At 41.6% G+C, this 17,151-nt stretch overlaps 1 pseudogene; it reads left to right on the top strand.

Moving 5' to 3' along the window:
* The first annotated feature begins 7,696 nt into the window (after positions 1–7,696).
* Positions 7,697–17,151, top strand: part of LOC127535032 (G2/M phase-specific E3 ubiquitin-protein ligase-like) — a 67,417-nt pseudogene continuing 57,962 nt past the window's right edge.

Genomic DNA, 17,151 nt, shown 5'->3' with positions numbered 1-17,151 from the left:
CATTTAACTCTAATTATACCGTAAGGACTTGAAAATAAAACTACTTCATAGGGAAGCAGGACTAAATCGATCGAAATGTTGCATCATTAAAGGCATCAGAAAAAGACAAAACAGCAACTACATATTACATATAAGCAGAAATATGAAATTTGTTTATTTAAATGGAACAGAAAAAAAGCAGGACTCTGTACAGGGATTAGAGAGGAGGGGAAACCATTTTGGATCAATAAACGTCAAATATGTTCTCAGTGATACAATAAACAAATATACATTTTGGTTGCTGTTTTTGATGATAATTCTTACTTTAATTTCATCTAAGTATTTATTTCTACCATTTCTTTACATGAATTCCTAACTACTACATGACATATGACCAGGGCCGGCCGCTGGCATAAACACTCTATGCCGTTGTTTATAGCTACATCCACTAGAGGGGGCCACACCACAATAAGTGTGTGATTCGCATTTTGTCCCTGTTTTCATGGGCGTAACGGACGCTGGGTACGCGTGGGACATGTCCCCCGCACTTTCCACATCTGTCCCCTCTGTCCCCCCGCACTTTTTTCAGCCGTTACAACAGCTAAACCCGTTATTAGCATCCAGTAATGTGTTTTCCCGAGCCGTCTTTGAATGCACCATGAGCGCATGCTAACGCAGGTGTTCCACAGGAGACGTGCTGCTGTGCTGAGCAGTGCTGAACGTGCGTCTGGAGTAATGTTTAGCAAACCAGCCAGAGCCAGCAAGAAGCAAAAAACTTTACACAGTTCTTTCCAAACAAACCGTGTAAGTTGTGTGACCTTGTTGGATGCAAACAATGTTAGACTTGTTAGCTAAATGATGACAAGGTAAAACGTGGCAATATATCAATATGCTAAGCTAGTTAACAATAATTCAAATGTGGTTGCCTCCATTACATTACTGCTAATTAGTTTATTCTTGGAATAAACCCAGTCCTCTTTCATTTCTGGGCAGAAGATGTGCTCACAATTGCTCTCCATGTATTTAAGTCTTTTGGTCCCAAAAGAGGAGAGTCAGGGAGGAGAAAAAAGAATAGGCTATCTATGGTATACATTTACAACTATTTTTTACTCCTTCTCTTTCTAATTCTATCTCAGAATTTTGATTTTCAGATATTTTTTAATGATTATTTCCATAACAAAGAGCAGAGTCAGGCAGGAGATGGACCAGAGGCGGCGGCCAGCAGTAATGTTGACCATGCAGGGTCTGCAGAGGTGAAAAAAATATATAAGTGGCTGAGAAAAAAATATGTATCTATGGGTTAAAGTGATTTTGAGGTTAAATTCTACTGCAATTTTTACTCTTCCTAATGCTATTTCAGAATTTTTCTTACCACATTTTTTATGTTTATTGCCATAACAGAAAGAGCAGAGTCAGGGAGGAGATGGATCAGAGGCCAGCAGCAGGGACAAGGGACTCCATGCTTTGTGCGTAAGTTAGGCTACTGTGACACCACGGCATTGTTTCAAACTTGATCGATTACACTGGTCTGGAGAAGCCACAGATGGAAAAGCAGTAGCACTAGAGATGGCATCATGGCTCCAAAAAGGAAGTTCAGGAGTGGGCTGAATATTTGCTGTTAATCATGTGCATGTGTGTTTTAACCCAATTACAGGCTGTGCATGTGATTTGGTAGTTGCCCTGTGCATGTTTTGGGGCCACAAAAAAAATCTTGCTTAGGGCCACCAAAGTCCTAGGGCCGGCCCTGCATATGACATAGCCCAAACAACTCAAAAACTGCTAAGGAATAGCTTGAAAAACAAGACATAGAGCCCTAGGTGTTGACCTGGCCTCTAAACTCCCCAGATCCCAAACAAATTGACTGAAAAACTTTTCTGAAATGTTTTCTAAAGCAGGAACTTATGTTGTGGTAAATGTAAACAAAACTCCAAGCAACTGTGAAGCTCTGAGTCATAAGATTCAACAGTTGTTTTTTTTTCTTGTTTTTTCTTATTCATGTGGGATAGTGTATATATTTTATGTTTTAAAGATGTACTGTCTTGCTTTTCTAACTCACTTTGCTGCTGTGAAGTTGCAAATTTCCCCTTGTGGGACTAATAAAGGATATTCTATTATTTTCTTTTCTATTCTATTGCGAAGCCAAATTGGATATTATCAGTAGTACAATAATTGATATGTAATTTTTTATTTTCTTTTTTAACTCCACCATGACATAGTTACATTTTAGACCTTGTGCCTGTCAGCTACACCCTAAGTAGCACCGGTTGGTCCAAGTTTATGCACATTTCTGTACCAAGCCTTCCGGTTGCCAAAGTCTGTACATCCCTCTGTCCCTATGAGACCAACAGTTTGCATTTTATCTGTATGTGTTTATAAACTATGGAGAAGGACTTTCAGTTGGCGTCAAGGAAGTTCTGGCAAACCGTTTGACTCCTCAGGAAGGGGAGGCAGGGCTTATGTCCCTCGAGAGGCTCTGTGGGGGGTACTGCAGAAGTATGGGGCACCAGGCTCACTGATACGAGCCATTCGCTCCCTGTACAACCAAAGTCAGAGCTGTGTTGGCGTACTTGGCACAAAGTCAGACACATTTCCTGTAGGTGTTGGACTCAGTCAGGGCTGCCTCTTGTCTTCGACCCTGTTTGTGGTGTTCATGAACAGGATTTCAAGGCACAGCCAGGGTGAGGAGGGTGTCTGGTTTGGAGACCTCAGGATCACGTCTTTGCAGATGATGTGGTTCTGTTGCTGTCAACAACAGAACCACACTGCAGCCGAGTGTGATGCAGCAGGGATGCAGATCAGCGCTTCCAAGTCTGAGGCCATGGTTCTCTGCCGTAAACTGGTGGATTGTTTCCCCTTGCGGCTCACCTCTCAATTTACTGGTCCATCTACGGTCATGAGCTCTGGGTAGTGACCAAAAGAACGAGATCAGTGGTACAAGTAGCCGAAATGAGCTTCCTCCATAGAGTGGCTGGGCTCAGCCTAAGAGATAGAGTGAGAAGCTCGGACATCCGGAGATAGCTCGGAGTAGAGCTGCTGCTCCTTCACATCGAAAGGAGTCAGTTGAGGTGGTTTGGACTTCTGATTCCGATGTCTTGAGGGAGACTTCCTTTGGAGGTTTTCCAAACATGTCCGCTTGGGAGGAGACCCCACACTCACTTTCACACCTACAAACAATTTAGAATCACCAGTTAACCTCAGTATGTTTGTAGATTGTAGGAGGAAGCCAGAGTACCTGTGAGAATCCACACAGACGCAGGAAGAACATACAAATAGAACTCAAAAATGCACCCAGGACCTTCTGGCTTTGAGACGACAATGTGAACCACCAAGCCACTTTGTCACAAGATTATTAAAATCTAATGAATATATTGTAAATAAATTTATATATTGTATAAATTTTCAGGGAAGGTCAGAAATGACACGAGGACCAAGTGATTAGATTTTGGCAGTGATGCAGCTTATAGTCCGGATCCATGGATTGTTAAAGTTTTCTCTGTCATTGTGAGATAGTGGCACTGTAACTATGACAGCAAGTGAACACTACGTCAGTTGCCAGCTGCAGTTCAAGAGTCTTTCTGCCTCCAGCAGCTATCACATGATCACATGGTTATGATCCTACTACAAATCCACCACTGCGGACCACGAATTGTTCAAAGATTTCATCCACTGAAAATCATACGACTAAGCAGCTTTGGTGGAGTACTGTGCTCTCTGAGTGTTTTTCTAGTTTCACATTGTGTTTCACCTGTGTCGTGATGCATCATATTAACTTCAGCTAAACTGCAGACTTTTTAAGAGGGAAGGGACAAAAACAATTTTGTTTACAATTACTTTTAAAACATTGACTAAAACACATTATTAAGACTCATATGAGGGGCCTCATTATTGTTTAAAGACAGACAAAAATATATGAACCTATACTTTAATATTGTTGAATATCTAGAAGCATTTAAACTTTTCAGTAATCACTGGCAGGTTGATAGCTTCACTGATCTGTAACATTGCTGTGGTAATGACACTATGAAGGATTAGTTCTTATGATACGTCAGTCACTGCAGAATATCTTGTAATCTCTGATTTCTGATCTCTCAGAGTGAAGTACAGGCTGCTGAACTGTGTGTGGCTTACTTAGTCTTGCGGTGGCATACCTGTGATGACTTACTCTAAGATTGTAAAAACAGTAAACCAGACGGATTGAACAGAGTTTATTAACAGTGGAGGTTTTAAGATTCAGGGTTCCACACAGACATGGCTTATGAAAATATTGTTTACTAAAATATAACATATAAAGCACAACAGAACTTCATGGTGACACATAAGGCATACTTTGAAAGGTTTTTAAATTGTAATTAATAGTTTTCCTTACTGTTAATGAATCTTCAGTGTTGGAAATACAAAGATCAAACACCTGACAATTCATAAATGACTTACTTCCTATGTTGCCTGTTATTTATTACCATGATTTTATTTTAATATAAACAAACCACAGAAAATGTGGAAACTAAGCGAAGAAGAAAAAATGTAAATGTTGTATGTCAATACCTTCAACAACAATAATATGTATATATTTATAGTCAAGCGTATTATTACTGATCCAGTTCATACAGTGTGAGTATATTACACTCACACTCTTCTGTATCCTTATATTCTTCTGCCATATATTATGGATGTTGTTAATGTGTCAGCTTGTTCAAAATCATGCAAAGACCCGCAGAGGCTAGAAGCTAAAATCTAAACATAATTGTATATACATAAATAACTGAATAACCCTTATGGCAGTTGTCATTATTGGCAGTTTCTCCTGGTGTCAGTCCATGTGAACTTCCTCACTGCAGTGCTTTGGTTCTTTTAATAGCTGTGTTTTAAAATTAGCCCACTGCCATCCGTAACTATGGGTGTAACTATTTTCCCCACATATGACTCCTATAACTCTACATTTCTATCCCACATGTGTGTGTGTGTATGTGTATATGTATGTGTATAAAGAAATGATTTGGATTTACCTCCACATTACAGTGATAGTGGAGAAACCCAGTGTGGGAGGATTACACCACTATTACAATAACAGAATACTAAACACAGCAGTACTTGGCTGTATTAACGTGATGAAGTGTGTGCAGGCACACAGAGAGACTGCAGTGTCTGTGACCTGGTATGGGTATCCCATGGTAACTCACAAGAATGGAAAGCTTTCTTCCCAGCCCCCTCTGTTCCTGACAACCAGGGAGCATCCAATCCACACACAGCCCCTCCCATTAGGCTTGCTGCTGGCTGACGGCAAAACCTGGCATCAGCACAGTATTGTGAATGGACTGGTAAACGTCAGTGAAGACTGTAGACTGGGATGTTTCCTACTTTCTGGGATGTTACCACTTTATGCTTTCAGTCATGTGCATTCTTACCATAACGTGTAAATTCCTGTCACAATAAAACCATTGTCTTAATCGATATTTGTCAGGTGTTCACATGCAACCTTCTATGCTGTAAAACACACACTGACAATCTATGCAAAACACAGCAACAGGGGTGAAAAAGGCTGTGTGGAGTAAGTCGTCAGATCATGCTGTTGATCCATATGCAATCCCAGAGTTAAATACAGACCGACAGCACTGTATGGTACAATAACAGTGTAACTGAAAAACAGGTTTATCAGTTTGCACAAAATGTCTATGAACATAACTAGTGTGTTAGAGTATGAACCCATATAGAGCCTGTACCAGCATAGTCAGGAAGCAAGCAACAAAAATCATAGTGAAGTGTCAACATCCCATCATTTCTGTACACAAACCTCTGCCATCAGGAACAAGACTCAGGGTTCTAACTTTCTAATCAAACCAGCTGAAGTTTTCCTTTGATCCAGTCTCCATCAAGTGGTTGAACTCTAATGCTAACGATGAGTACAAAAGAGCAATTTGGCAATGTACAATTTATGCACAAGCACATGTTTTAACAATCCATAATGTCTAAATTATGTCATTAAAGGTTGTCTTTTCATTGATATTTCTTAAATGTTTGTCGGTAAAACAGTGGACTGTACCATTCAAAGACACAGTAATGCTTTCTTCACGTGATTAATGTCAGTAACTTCATTTTAAAAGGTACTACAGCATATTTTATTATTAATTATCTTGTATTCTTCTGCTTCGATTTTGAAGTTTGGCTAAATTCAGCCAGCATCCCTGTCCCAAATTTGTGTGAAGAAATAAATCCAACTCCAAGGTCTCCTTCATAGTTACCCTAACTGTGGCAGTAAATATGGTGCTAGCTTTTGTGTCAAATATAGAACACATACAACAGGCTAATGCACCAATGTGTTTCTATGCATAGTTATTTGTAGCTTTAGCAAGGTGCAGACAGTGATGGCTTGAGGTGGTAGAATGGGTTGTCTACTACTACTGGTGGTTCAATCCTTTAACTGAAGAAATTAAAGACACTAAAGTCCAAATTGCTACCTAGATAATGTTAAAAGGCACCATATAAAAGTAGATCATTTGAAAAACATAGTGAGCAGTGATAGTTAACACAACACACACACCTATAGTTGTACTAAATAAGGGCTAAAAGAGTAGCAACATTAAACAGCAGAGCCACAGTTAGTCCTGACACTGATCGACTAACCCTGTCTCCAAGGCATTACAACACATTCTCAGCGCTGTCAATGAACTTACACTACTGTTCAAAAGTTTGGGGTCACTTAGAAATGTCCTTATTTTTGAAAGAAAAGCATCTTTTTTCAATGAAGCTTAAATTAAATTAATGACAAATCAAGTCTTAGACATTGTTAATGTAATAAATGACTATTGTAGCTGGAAGCTCTGGGAGAGGACTCCAGCAGCAGTGTTCTGGATCAGCTGCAGATATTTTGTGGACTTTTCAGTCATAACTACTGCATCTACTAAACTCTATAACAAGCAATTATTTTATTGGTCACTTGAGTGCAGTGCAATCATGTTGTTAGGGAACAGTTACATATTTACACTTTCACCAAATACAGAGTAACACAGTCAATCTGAGTGAGTGTCTACTGTGATCAGCAGGTAGGTCCTATTTATCGCTGGGCATACACTACCAGTCAAAAGTTTGAGGTCACTTAGAAATGTTATTTTTTGAAAGAAAAGCATTTTTTCAATGAAGATATCTTTAAATGAATCATAAATGTGAAATGTGAAAGACGCCTACAGTGTAACGGCCCTCCCCCCACTTGGCAAGTCAGACCACAACTTAATCCATCTCAAGACATCTTACAGACCTTGTGTAATGAGACTCTCTGCCACCACCAAATCTCATAGGAAGTGGACCCTGGAGACCAGCGAAGCTCTGAGGGACTGCTTCCAGTCTACTGACTGGAACACACGTCTGGATACACAGAGGTCTGGTAACAACATGGATGAGGCAGCAAGTGTCATCACTGACTACATAAAGTTTTGCACAGATGTGGTGGCCCCTGTTGAAATAATTTGGTGCTTCTCAAATAGCAAGCCCTGGATAACAAGCGGCCTCAAGCATCAACTGAACCTGAAAAAGGAGGCCTTTAAAACAAGGGAGAAAGACAGGATCAGGTCTGTACAACGTGACCTGAAAAGAAGGTTGAGGCAAGCCCAAAGAGAGTACAAGGGAAGACTGGAGAGAAAGCTCTGGAAGAGGAGCACAAGGGACGTGTGGAAGGGCATAAGAGCCATTACTGGATATAAGGAGAAGGGGAGTGTGACATCAGGTGATGCAGTTATGGCTGACGAGTTCAACCAGTTCTACAGTAGGTTTGACTCTGTCTGTGTCCCTCTATGACATCCACCCAGCAGCTGTTCCACCTCTGCTGCTGCCTCCTGCTATGCTCCACTCAGCGGATGTTCCACCTCTGCTGCTGCCTCCTGCTATGCTCTACCCAGCGGATGTTCCACCTCTGCTGCTGCCTACTGCTCTGCTCCACCCAGTGGCTGTTCCACCTCTGCTGCTGCCTCCTGCTATGCTCCACTCAGCGGATGTTCCACCTCTGCTGCTGCCTCCTGCTATGCTCTACTGCTCTGCTCCACTCAGCGGCTGTTCCACCTCTGCTGCTGGTGTTCCCCACAGGGATTTCTTCACTGTGGATGAGGTGAGGACGAAACTGAGAAGAGTGCATCCTGGCAAGTCAGCAGGTCCTGATGGAATACCACTAAGGCTTCTGAAGGAGTGTGCTGCGGAGCTGGCGGTGTCTCTGCACACGCTCTTCAACTGGAGTCTCCAGATGGGGAGGATGCTGAGTCAATGGAAGACATCCTGCATTGTGCCAGTGCCTAAGGTCGGTAGGCCATCTGGGGTCAAGGATTACAGACCAGTGGCCCTCACATCGGTGATCATGAAAATCCTTGAGAAGCTCCTTCTCCGGCTTCTGGGGCCACAATTGCAGAGGGCATTGGATCTCTTACAGTTCGCCTGTCGAGAAGACATAGGTGTGGAGGATGCCATCCTGTACATGCTTCACCAGACCCTGTCCTTTCTTGATGGTACTCAGGGGTACGTGAGGCTGATGTTTTTCGATTTCTCAAGTGCTTTTAACAACATTCAGCCAATGGTACTGAGAGACAAACTTGAGGAATTGAGTGTGGAGCTTACTTCCATTAAATGGATTACGAACTACCTGACAGAGAGCCACAATATGTAAGACTGGGAAATACAGTCTCTGGAACTGTGGTGAACAGCGTCGGAGCTCCTCAGGGAACTGTGTTATCCCCCTTCGTCTTCACCCTTTACACATCAGACTTTGCCTAACAGTTGTCATCATGTCATATCCAGAAATACTCTGATGATACGGCTGTGGTGGCCTGTGTGAGGGGTGTGGAGGAAGGGGAATACAGAAAGGTCATCTCGGACTTCACGCACTGGAGTATGTGTAATGGACTGGTGCTAAACACGTCCAAAATGAAGGAGATGATAGTGGACTTTGGCCGGCGAAAAGCATGAACAGCATGAACCAGTTCAGATCGACGGTGAGAGTATCGAGGTGGTCACTACCTACAAATATCTGGGTGTCCAACTAGATCACAAACTAGACTGGTCAGTGCATGCTAATGCAGCATACAAATAAGGTCAGAGCAGACTCTTCTTTCTCAGAAGACTGAAATCTTTTGATGTCTGTAATGAGATGCTGTACCTTTTTTATCAATCAGTGGTGGCTAGTGCTGTATTTTTTTGCTGTGGTGTGCTGGGGAAACTGTATGACGGTCAAAGAGGGGAATTGGTTGGACCAGCTGGTCCGGAGGTGTGTGTCGTGATGGGGAGGGGGTTGGACTCTGTTGGAGAAGTGGTGGAGAACAGAATGAGGAGCATGATGAAGTCCATCCTCCATAACAGCAGGCACCCCCTGCATGAAACTGTGACTGCTCAGCAAAGCAGCCTCAGTGCACATCTCCTTTCTATGCGCTGCAGGTCTGAGAGGTTCAGGGGTTCATTTGTACCAACCGCGATAAGGCTGTATAACAGATCTTGCTAATGTGCACTTTATTACTATTGAATAGTAGCTGTTAACCTATTATTTATCCTGTTTTTATTATCTTTCTTTCTTTCTTTCTTTCTTTCTTTCTTTCTTTCTTTCTTTCTGATGAATCTGAATGTATGTCGCACACTGTGAGCTGCTGGACACCTGAATTTCCCCTCTGGGGATTAATAAAATATCTTTATTTTATCGTTATCTTATCTACATCCAGTCTAGACATTGTTAACGTGGTAAATGACTATTGTAGCTGGAAACAGCTGATTTTTAATGGAATATCTCCATAGGGGTACAGAGGAACATTTCCAGCAACCATCACTCCTGTGTTCTAATGCTACATTGTGTTAGCTAATGGTGTTGAAAGGCTCATTGATGGTTAGAAAACCCTTCTGCTATTATGTTAGCACATGGATAAAAGTGTGAGTTTTCATGGAAAACATGAAATTGTCTGGATGACCCCAAACTTTTGAACAGCATTGTATTACTAACATGTTCAGTATGCCAGGGGATTTATGACTTCCCAAATGCCTAAAATTAGTGAGCATCAGAGCCACTATCCAGGGTGAAATACTGATGCATTCATGAATGCATCAGTATGACAGCCCACCAGGGTAAGCTGTTTAAAGAGTTCCCTAGGCAGCAGAAAACAGTGGCATGTTAGGAGAAAAGAGGAGATATCACTGAAGACCAAGGCTGTCCATGGAATGTAACATTAATAGATAGAGAGGTGGCTACTAGTGGCTAAAAAAGATCAGTCTAATGAGCAGCAGATCCCAGGTACAACATCTGTGGTTTCCATCCAGAAGAATGTAATCCACCAAACACTTAAGATACTGTGCAGAACAATCAGGCTCCCCAGCCTCTGGCACAGGACCTGAGCTTCAAATCTGATGTGATCATTTTCACAAATTGGTTCATTGCTTGATGAATCACTCAGAAGTTTGCCAGATGTAGCAAGCATGGAGATTCTGGGACAACATGATCGCAGGTACATAGTCATCTACAGCTGGTCATATTGTTATATGGCAATTCTGTCCTGAACAGAATCGATCCTGTTATTAAATCTGTATTGAACTTTAAAATTATAAGCTAACTAGCCTGTCTTATTAATTTTGGTCATTTTAAGTTTTGCTCAGTGCTGCGACATTGTACAAAAAAACATCTGTTTGCATTTCATGGGTTTATAGTTGGTGACAGTAAATACACCACTCCACTTTAATTACACAATGATTCATATTATAGATTCATGTGTATATGAATTCGTCTGAAGGGTGTCTAGGATTAATGTAATAAACTCATTTTTGGTGCACATCCACACAGGCAATGCACTGCTAAGTATACAAGTCACTTTAAAATCACCAAGTCTGCAGAATTTTCAACAATCTGGGCTTTTGCATTTCCTTTAGGAATCTGAGGGGTATTAGCTTTACTTTATCTTCTGTGTTTCATGTGGTCTCAATGAAATGATACTGCTATCTGTGAGTAGAGAAGTGTGGTTGTTTTGCAGTGCTGAAGCTCCATCCATCAAGCAGTTCAGGTCATCAATCTGCAGCTGACACCACTCTGCTTTAGCATGGACAAGATGCTTTCCTCTGCTTTGAAACTTGTCGAGTCACTCATCCCTCGATGTGATAAACGTAGTTTAAGATTACATTTTCTTGTTCACAGTCAGTCTGTGAAACATTGATCCTCAAAATGATTCTTAAAATAAAAATTCATTTAGCTGTCATGACAATCATGAATCAGCCTTCAAAGTTGCAACATTATTTTTTGTACTGCCCTGTATGATCTCATGTAAATGCCTTGTTAGCAATTTCACTAATGCTGGATGTTTGAGTCATAAGTTAACTAGTAGCTCTTCTCTACCCAAACTGCAGAGAGTTTCTAGATCTCTATATCTAATGTATTTCATCATATAAGTCTGCTCCACCTTTAAATTATCATTAATTTTTAAATGAAATATATGCTCCTATTTTGCAGTTTTCCTAATGCCAATCATTCTGTCCAGCTGCTGAGGGCCATCAGTAAGCTTTTACATTTTGTTCAGTGACATCTGAAAAATGAGTACATTCTTCTCCACTTGAAAATATTTTAATCACATAAAGTGTGTTAAAAGACTGAACATTCAGGTCTTTCTCCTTGTTCACCTGGTGCAGCACATGTACAATGTACAGACAGAGTTCTTAGCACAGCTGGTTTTTTATTCTTATCCCTTCTCTCTTTCTCTCTCTCTCTCTCTCTCTGTCTCTCATGTCTGTCTCTCTTCAGGTGTTCCTATGTAATGAAGGCAAACAAGACAGAAAAAATATAGAAAAAAATAATTTATTAACCACGCCTGACGTACGTCAGCGGGGTTACTGCATTTGCTTCGGTGTCTGGCTGGGTAAGTATGTATGTGTGTAAGTCCGGTCAGATATCTCTGCAAGTGCTGAAGTCAGGATAATCAAACTTGGCACTGAAGATCAGTCTAAGGTCCCCTGCTCAGTTGTGGAGTTAGAGGTCAGCAGATCAAGTAGGAAGGGATATACGTAGGATGATCAAAATTGATACAGAGTATCATGCATGGGCGTGATTCTGCCCTCTACTGAGGGCTCGTCTAGTTTGTACTGATATTGAAGTTAATAAACATCAAATCAAATCATGCACTGTTTTATTAAAAAAATACTTTCAATAGTGTACAGAATATGAGAATATGTTTTAACACTGTACTTAGCAAATTTACTTCAAAATGCACTTAATCTAATCTCATCCATTGTCTATACACCGCTCAATCTTCATTAGGGTCGTGGGTGGTGGTGGTGGGGGGAGAAAACCCACACATGCACAGGGAGAACATGTAAACTCCATGAAGAAAGATCCTGCAAAGGCCAGAAAGGTGGAAGTGTTAACCACCATTAAGACACAGCATTGTGTAATTAATCAAAGATGAAAGAGCACATTTTTTTAAACGTGATCAAGTGTATTTTTAATATGTGTGTTAATACTGCATCAGGTCTCTCGAGGTTACCTCGCATGCTGTGCTTCAGTCTTAGTTCAGTTACAGCATCATTTGTGTTTGATTATTTTTAGCTACAGTAGAAATCCTGGACCAGCCATTAATTTAAAGGTAAACAGGAACTTTTCAAGAGCAAGAGGCAGACCTGTGGGCTTTGAAAAGAAATGGAGATCTATCCATCTATTATCTATACACCGTTTAATTCTCTGTAGGGTCGTTAGGAGCTGGAGACTATCCCAGCTGACTTAGAGTGAAGGCAGGGGACACCCTGGACAGGTCACCAGGACTACATATAGAGACAAACAATCACACTCACATTCACACCTGCAAACAATTTAGAATCACCAGTTAACCTCAGCATGTTTTTGGACGTGAATGGAAGCAGGAGAATCCAGTAAAAAACAACAAATGCACAGGGAGAACATATAAACTCCACACAGAAGGATCCCAGTCCCAGGCCAGGATGCAAACCGGGGACCTTCTAGCTGTGAGGCGACGGTGCTAACCACCAAACCATTGTGCAGCCCCAGAAATGGAGATGTCCTCACTCATTATTCAACCTTCATGTGCTGCTCAATGATAGATGATGACTGTTGCAAGGAACAGTAGCTGCACTCTCTCACCAGTGACTATTTGACAGAACACCTCTATCTTTCTCCCTATCTCTCTCAGGCAGAGTCTTCTGCTGCAGCCCATGGAGAGTAATGATTGGAGGCGGTCCGACTGGTAATGGAGGTCGATGACCTCCAGAAATCTCTGAACCAACCCTTTCACTGCTGGCAGTCAGCTAGACAAATTTAACTATTACCCTTCTCCCATATATGGACTAGATTTAGTACCAAAAAGAGGACAGAGGGGAGGCTGTACATATCAATCCAGACAAGTGGTAATGTGAACTATTACGGACATTCATTTAAACAGGCAGTAATAAATATAAGTAAACAAATGCATTATTTTTTTTTTTTTTTTTTTTTTTAAATTTTATTATTACAACAGTGAACATTAAAGACATACAAACAGGTCACTTTTACAATATAGAAGATAGTGTTAAACAAAGTAGAGAGCAAACAATAATAATGAGTAATAACGATTATATATACAACAAAGACGAAACAGGGAGAAAAGAAAGGTAAAAAATAAATGGAAATGAAAGCAGAAATAGCTGTTCTCTGTGTGTATGAAGGAGGGAGTGTGTGTATGTGTGTGTGTGTGTGTGCGAGTGTGTTCGCGCATATTCCATATATGATGTATAATATATATGCTGATAATGATAGTGATATAGATAAGGAGATCAATGAATAATAACAGTTATTTACCTCATTACAATAATAATAGAAAACATAACAATTGTCAAAACAAGTGATTGAAACCGGACAATCCCCACACACAGAAACCACACGGGGGGGCAGGGCAGAGGGGCACGACCACCCCACCGCAAGGCCGTGCCCAAACCCAGCACCTATTTTTTTTTTTCCCTTTTTTCCCCCCCTTTATTTCCCTTCCTCCTTTTCCCCTTTATATATTTTTTATTTTATTTATTTATTCATTCATTCATTCCCTCTTCCCCTTTCCTTTTCCTCCTTCTCATCTTCTCTCTTTTTTTTTCTTTTCCTTTTCTTTTTCCTCCTTTCCTTTCCCTCCTTTCCCCTTTCCTCTTTTCCTTTCCTCCCCCCTTTCTTTCTTCCCTCCCTCTTTTTCCTTCCCTTCCCTCTCCCTTCTTCGTAGGCCCTCCCCCCCCCCTCTCCTACAAATGCATTATGAGTGTTTGTTCATGTATTCATCCAAACCTTTTGTTGAATGTTAAGTAAAAGTTCTGTGAGCCAAAGAGTTACTTTCAGAAGTGTATTTATGCTGACACAGTTGCACTCCAACTATAGCATGCTAGCATTGTTAGCTTTAAAAGCTGGGCAGGCACTGTGCCAGATTACTTAAACATGTAAAATGTGTTGACTTACTCCACACATTTGAATCAGCTGTTTCACAACCCACTGTGGATCCTGCATTAGGAGCTCACATCAACTATACAGTTTATGGCAGAAGGTCTGCCATAATATGTGTTCTATATTATGTAAAAACATGGACCACTTTATCACTGTCTGGGGACATATGCTGCCAGTGAACTAAGTTCCTTGCTGATCTCGGCACAGGAGAACTGGGGGAACTTGGATAACCCCAAAAATGGTTATCTCTTGTGTTATTCATAATATGATAAAGCTGAGTATCAGAAATAAGTGTGTTGTAGTAGCAACTTGTAATAATAATAAAACACATATACAATTGTGAACAAAAGTTTACATGCACTTGAAAAGATAATGTTTATTGTCAAGTGGGGTACAAGGGTTGAGGTCTCAGAGAGCACTCAGGTCTTAAGGTAACAAAAGTTTTAAGCAGACAAATAAAGATCTAGTGAAGAAACATTATAAGTTAACCATGTGATTATGCTTGCTGAAACAGATATATTCTAGATTGTTGATGTAATGAAAATAATGATTAAAATGATTTTTTATATGTTTAGACAAGGAAAGAATGATTAAAAGAGGTGATTCTGGAACTGAATGTAACTGAATGAGTTTTAGACTGAAGTAATCTCTGCTGAGCTGTTTGTGCAGGAAAAGCAGCAGAATGCAGCAACTTCCTCAGAAATGGGGAAGTTGGAGAATTCCACTGCGCCCGGAAGGGCCCAGGCCTAGGGCCAAATATGGTTATGGCAGCATGTCTCAAGCAAAGTGTATGTGTTAACAACGGAATGTGAAGATGTGTACTTGCTGAAAAGAACATGATTTCTGTATAACTGATGTATGTGTTACAAGAGTTAGACGGTGTCTAAACCTAAGAGTCAATCAACTGAGCGTACCAAGAGTAGAAATGTGTGTGCATGTGTGTGTGCTAAGCTAAGGCTGAGCTAAGAGTATAAGAAGGAGAGTCAGAGACACTGCATTCGGAGATGCTGTTCGCCGGAGCTGCCAGAGAGCTGAACCAGAGAGCATAGCCAAAGTGCTGAGGAGCTTTCACCGGACTCTTTGTCTAGAAGACATGAAAGCAACGCTGGACTTAGGCTCCAGAGCTCCCTGAGGACATCGTTGGAGGCAAAGTTATTCTGACTTTGTTCAACACGTGAAGACCACACTCTGCCAGACGGAGAGTCCTAAGAGGTTTGCAGTTATCCAAACGAGACCGAGAGAGGGAAGAACCAACAGCATCCAGAGAGGCGTAGGAGGCAGCAGCAGAGGGCTGCTTCCCTCCCGGGACTGGAGGACCCAGTGACCCACCGCAGCCTGGAAAGACGGGGGGTTTCCACCACCACCACCCAACTGAGAAGACAGCTGAGACACCTGCACTTGCATTCCAGCTGCTGTTACAGATAACTGCCAGACCGACGATTGGCCATCGGGACCTCTCTTCTCCCCCCTGCTGAGGAAGAACACTCTTCGCCCACAAAGAAGACATTGTACCGAGTCTATTGGATGACTGAGGAGCTCTCCCAGACACAGGTCAAGACCGGGTGAGACGGCTGCGGCCACACCGTCCACCCTCTCTCCTAAATTCATAAATTAGAGAAGATTGTTAGGTACGCTCAGTTTAGTTTAAGTTTAGTTTTAAGTAATCAGAAATAATTAATTGTTTAATCATGAATTGATGCTGTGCCCCTGCTAATTTTTTCTTAATAAAACGCTACTTTGCATTTAAAGAGAAGTCTTATGAGATTATTATGATTCACCTATTATGCATAGTAGTAAAAAGTTAAGTTGATTGTGTGCATTAAATCTAATTGTTCTTAAAGGTTACTTAGTCCAAGGAGTTGTTTAAATATTACCTCTGAGGTTAGTATTCCAAACTTCTAAAACGAACCTAGGAATAGCACCAAGTGCAAGCAGTCATAAGAGGAAAGCTGCCGCTAACAAACGTGAAAGATAAATCAATTCTAATACAAAGAGGGCTGCTTAGTAAGAGTATTTATTAAACTAGACAATTCCCACTCGCGGAAATCGCGGGAGGGGCTCGGGCCGGGCGCCTGTGGGGCCCTCGCGCGCCCCCATTCAGAGCGGCCGCGGGAGAGGTGTATTTCGGCGTTTTCTGGTCCGTCACAGGCTTTAATTTTGAAATTGTGCTGTGCTTTTATTTTGAAAGGCAGAGACAGGAAGATCTCACCTGGTCAAAATTTGGATTGGAGTTACTGTAAAGGCTGTGTGAAGCTGAGAGGTTAAACTCATTTTCTGACATGCAGCTTCTGTGGAGGTATTGGGTGTGAGCGTTTCTTTACAATAGGTCCCCATATTAATCAAAAAGGACAGTGTCTCTGTCTTTCTACATAAGCACAGAAGTATAATGTTACATTTTCGGAAAAAACACAGATACACATCATGGTATTGTAGTCTGGCCTTACCTCTGAGGAAATCCAACTGTGGTTACCTGCCAGCGAGCAGGTAGGTGTGGCACACCAATGAGTGTGTGTGTGCGACCACGCCTGAGTCCCGGTCCTGCACGGCAGCGTTTAGCTGCAGCTCCTATATGTGTGTATTGCACTGAGTGGACACAGTGGTGTGTATTGTGCGGTTGCTGTGAGCCAGCATAGCAACGGTGCCTGCCACAGACAGCAGTGTAGTGCTTCTCAGCAGCAGTGCCCGACGTCGTGTTGTTGTGCTAATGACGGGCTAACCGTGAATGCTAGCTGAAAAGTAACCGGCTGGTAAGTGGCAGGATGAGTCAC

The sequence above is a fragment of the Acanthochromis polyacanthus genome, chromosome 1 (genome assembly GCF_021347895.1).
Source record: "Acanthochromis polyacanthus isolate Apoly-LR-REF ecotype Palm Island chromosome 1, KAUST_Apoly_ChrSc, whole genome shotgun sequence".
NCBI lineage: Eukaryota > Metazoa > Chordata > Actinopteri > Pomacentridae > Acanthochromis > Acanthochromis polyacanthus.
The sequence above is the reverse complement of the archived record's forward strand: the minus strand, read 5'-3'. Positions and strand labels throughout refer to the sequence as shown.